This window comes from Myotis brandtii, unplaced genomic scaffold, assembly GCF_000412655.1.
Source record: "Myotis brandtii unplaced genomic scaffold, ASM41265v1 scaffold443, whole genome shotgun sequence".
NCBI lineage: Eukaryota > Metazoa > Chordata > Mammalia > Chiroptera > Vespertilionidae > Myotis > Myotis brandtii.
In genome coordinates this window covers 693,126-698,125 of record NW_005366952.1, presented here as the reverse complement: position 1 = coordinate 698,125, position 5,000 = coordinate 693,126, and positions in this window count along the sequence as shown.

Here is a 5,000-nt window from a genome sequence, read left to right as displayed (position 1 = left end):
TCTTGTGAATCTAAGATCCATTTGCTTAGCTGTCCATGGACTAAGATGTCCAAGTTTCCTAAGTCAGTTATCAAGTGCTTGGACTCTCCTCTTCCTCCTTTATCTACTTGCGTCATCTAATTTATTGCTGCCTACAGTATTGTGGACGCACATAGACATCCTTCAACCAACACGTATCGATGGCCAGCCAACTCTCTGCCAGCCATGAGGACTACCTGAAAAGGCAGGAATGAATGAACTTGCAGCTTTATCCATTTTGCCATCCCTTTCTTGATAGAAGTCAAGCTATCCTGCCAAACCACATGAACATTTCTAGTGGAATCTTCACTTCTTGACAAGTCATGTTTCATTTTAATTTTTCACATGTCCTCATCCATCAGTATTTGGCAGATCTCTACGGAGCCAAGACTATTTGTAAATCATTGAGTTGGGCATTATGGGAGGACGTGAAGATGAACAAGCCATGATTTGTGCCCGTGGGGAGTTTACCAGGTCAGCCCCCCTTCTTTATAATGGTTCCTAGGAGACGCAGGAAAGCAGGACAGCTCGTGTGTTCACTTACCTGAGCATCCCAGATTGTTTTCTAAGTCTGCTAGTTGTCATCCTTCTTTGGGAATAATGCTCAAGACAAGTTCGTCTTTTTTGCACTACATGATATGAAGTTTTGGCAAAGGCAGTCTTCCTTTTCTCCCAAGTCCCTAGATCTTTCTACTTTTTGAACCTGGATAATAATCTCCTTGGCTTGAACAGATTATCTTCTGGGCTTGATAATATACATTATCTATTACCTTTAATGCAATGCAAAGGCCCAATTGTAAACTTTTAAATAGGCTTCATGTAAGAGTAGGCGAAGATGGGTAAGATTATAGTCCACAAGGACTGAAACCACTTTCTTTTTGCTCCACTGAGTGCATATCTTCCTTGTTGTCCTGCCTACTGCTTTATCTTTCATCTTGTTCCTCTTTGCCAAATAAACAAGTATAGGCATCGGCTGGAAGGAGACAAGGTGCAAAGAGCTGGCCAGTGACCCCTTTTCTGTCCATCACCTACAAACTGGAGCCTTGCAAACTGACTTGCTGCCAGCCTGGCAAGAAGCGGTGCTGGTTCTCTGGGAGCCCAGGGCCTTGGCCTGACTGCGGGGCCTCGGACTGCACTACTGGCCGGGACTTCACGATTGTCAGTGAGTCTGACTGAAAGATGTTCTTCATCTCATTAGTGACATATTTTAGCATTGATGGGAACAAGTGAAGGACAAGGAGCTTGTTGGTGTTAAAGGAGACTTGCACTTGAGTAAGAATCCAGAATTTCTACCACTGCTCCTGCAGAAGCTCCAAATACCGGGAGGATTTCGATTCATGTCTGACTTTCCTTCTCAAGCTCCTCTGCTACCACATCTAGATCACAGGGCTGAAGTGGTGTTATGGCTGGCGCACACTGTCATTCATCCAACAGGGGTCAGCCCAATCCCACACTCAACTGCCTTAATCCCAATTGCCTTTCTGCCTTCATAGAGCCTCCACTAGGCAAAGCTCTGGACACCCCCACTAAGAGCCACCTTCATCAATGCCTATAGACCTAGACGACACCTTGGGTAATCTGGCTTCACACAGGATTGAGTTTCTAGCTTCCTCAATTTCTTCTAAATCTTGCTATACTATATTCTTCTCAAGAGCAAAAGGGAATGATACATTTTGGAAAAATAGTTGGGAGAATCCAATTCTGTGTTTCAATCACCCTCTCCCTATTTCTAATTTTTATGTGCTTATTTCAATGGCCCACAAAGAGAAATGTAGCACCCCACATCATAAATACATTTTCATGTCCACCAGTCTGAAGCACCCCTCCATTAATTAAAAAAGTACCCTCAAATTGGCAAGTGTCACTGAAGACTTAAATTAGAGAATAAGATTTACTATAGTTGGTAGCTTTTGGACAAAACTGTTTGTCTTTTCTTTCAGTTTAACTCATTTAGATCTCTTCATTTTGTGAACAGTACAGATTTAACAGGTGACCCATTGATATCCTTAACTCTGAGATAGCAATGAAAATGTCTTTCTTTCTTTTTTTTTGAGTTAGCTCGCTGGCCTGCCTTAGAACGTGACATAACTCTGAGATAGCAATGAAAATGTCTTTCTTTCTTTCTTTTTTTTTTTGAGTTAGCTTGCTGGCCTGCCTTAGAATGTGACTGGCTACAAACATGACTTACTCAGCTTGTCTGGAGAAAGAGAATACAAAATTAGTATTAAGAGAAGACATAAGCAATAGAATAGTTGGTTAAACATTATAGCTTGTAATAAATGAAAATATTGAGTGCATTTAAATGATTAATGTATGAAAACTGTCATCACTTACTGTGCATTAATAAAAGAATGCACACTGCCAATAGTGGTTAATGTTGCAGGCCCATCACTCGGCTTGGGTAGCGTGCATAGTAATGCTTAGTATGACAATGAGTTGGGGTAGCTGAAAATTTAGGATGGTTGCAAGTTTGTGTAGTATTTGGATTAGCATCTTAAACTGTGCCTTGTCAGCCTCATAGTACACAAGCTATACATTTTTTTTCCAAAACTAGCAAAAATATGAATGCATCTTTTTATTTTTTTTTACTTTTTCTTTTTTTTTCTTTTAATTGAGAATAATGACCAAGGTACCTGCTTAAACAAATACTACCAGCATTCATTAGTTAGGATGGTTACATGTAAAAGAAATGATGCCAGATAGTAACAAATCCAAGAGAAGTTTATTATGAAAATGGCACCTGCGGATGAAAAAATTAAGTTACATAAAGACAACCATGTATGTGACATGTATGAGAATCTACAAAAGTATAAAAAGAACCCTGTTGTAAATGAAGTATGTACATTTCTGATTTGCAGCATTATCAATGGTCAATGAAAAAAAATGTTTCAAAATAAGCCAGGCACTCAGGAAGTTAGGTCCGGTTAGCTTCACACAAAACAAATGTATCATAGCTGTCGCTTTGTAATGTTTTAATTTTTATATATATATGTGTGGTAGAGTTGGTAACACTGCTAAGATTTTTACAAACAGAATATCCCTTTCCCCATTATTCAGCTACTTGGCACCAGTCTCCTCATAAAAGTTTTCATATATTTGTACAAGAAATAGTTAAAAACACAGACAGACACAGTCTTCACAGGTAATGAAGTTTTTTTTTTTCGTTTTGTAATTTTAACACTATGGATTTAGACAGCAGCTGTGATTATCTGTTAGTTTAAATCACCAGAAATCATTTTGACACAACACAGAAACATTTATAAAAGAAAAACAAACAGCTATTTAGCTGTTCTTTGCAGCTGATAGGTGCATTCCTTTGATTGTTCGATAGCTAGAGTAGAGCTTCCAAAATTAATGTTTAAATTTCGTGGTTAGCCTTCTTCACCTTCTAAACCTATTAAATCCTTGAACTAAGTTCATTATTAAGTGATGACTTTATTTTGTCATTATTCCACAGTGGTTTGGGCCCAACTCATGGAATCAAAGATCCTAGAGGAATTCACTCAACACAGTGATATTCAAAGGACAGCTGAGTTACTATAGTAGCATTGCACACATAAACAAATATATATGACAATCCTATATTCCATTATACCTTCCCCTTCTGTTTTAAAAAAATGTTGGTTGACCTTTGAACTAATTTTCTGTCTCACTGTAATTGCTTTATATATTGCTCCATCAGCCAACCTGGAAGGAAACCAAAGAAAAGCACCCACTGCTATAGGTAGAGCACAAGGGACTCTGGGAATGTTAACAACTGAGGCTATATGGCATCAATTTATTGAATATATCTGAGCATTACTCTTCACTCTGGAAGAAAGAGTCATACCAGAATTCCATGTGGGAAAAATGGCTCCATTAACCTTGAGCTAGTTAAGAGTCTTTTTATCTCTGAGAATGAAAAAGGTTTTGGAGAACAGGGAAGGAAAGATGAGGAAGGGAAAGGGGAGAGGAGAGGGGGAGGGAAAGATAGGAGGGGTCGGGAGAATATACACCAGCTAGGCAACAGCAGGAATTTTATAAAGTGAAACGGAAGGTTCACAGACAGTAGAAGCAGCATAGGGGTGACATTACAGAGGAAGGCCACCACACAAAAATCACTAACCCCCAAGAATCACTGATTCACTAGGACTGCAGGAATGGGACGGGACCACTCCAGACTAGAGATAGAGCACAGAGAAGACAAAGGACAAAACAACTACATTAGCTTAGTATATACTGCATATAGAAACACACATTGAAACTGCAATGGACGACAGCCAAGGACATGTACACATTGCACACATTACAGTTCTCACATCTGTTATTAGATGCCTTAACAAACAGCTGCCAAAAATGGAGTGGAAGAAGAATTTATACTTGACAGTCATTTGGAGTGTTTGACACTACACTGATTTCTGGCAACAAAGACAAAATAGGATATTTTTTTCTTTTTCTTTTTCTTTTTTTTTTGTACTTAATGTGCAGTTTTCAGTTGCAGTTATCTGTTTGAAGCTTATTAACCCATTCTTTATTTTTAAACTGTATTGGTTCCAACCTAGAAATAAGAGAATCAAAGGGAAAAGAAATTCCATCAAATCAAATCAGTCCCCCCAAAGTACAAGCTTTTTTTTTTTTTTAGCAAGAAATGAAAAAAAAATTAAAGGATGTTAAATATTTTTCCTCTTTTACTCTGAAGTGTTATTGAAGTTGCAAAAATTAGCCTCAGTTAGACTGAGAAAAGGGGGGGCGGGGCGGGGCGGGAGGAAGCTCAACGAAAGGCAGGATGTACCTAAACTGCTCCTCAAATCAGTTTGATCGAGTTTCCCAAAAGCCCCTTTAAAAAGGGCTTTCCTAACCCATTGCATTTAATGTGAGGCTATGTTTGTTAGTTGGGAGGTAAAAAATTTTAAGTCCTGCAGCAAACGTTAATGAGGGCTTTGTCTTAATTAACCAAGGAGACTGCAGCAATGGACTCCAGACCAGGACAGAACACATTTTTT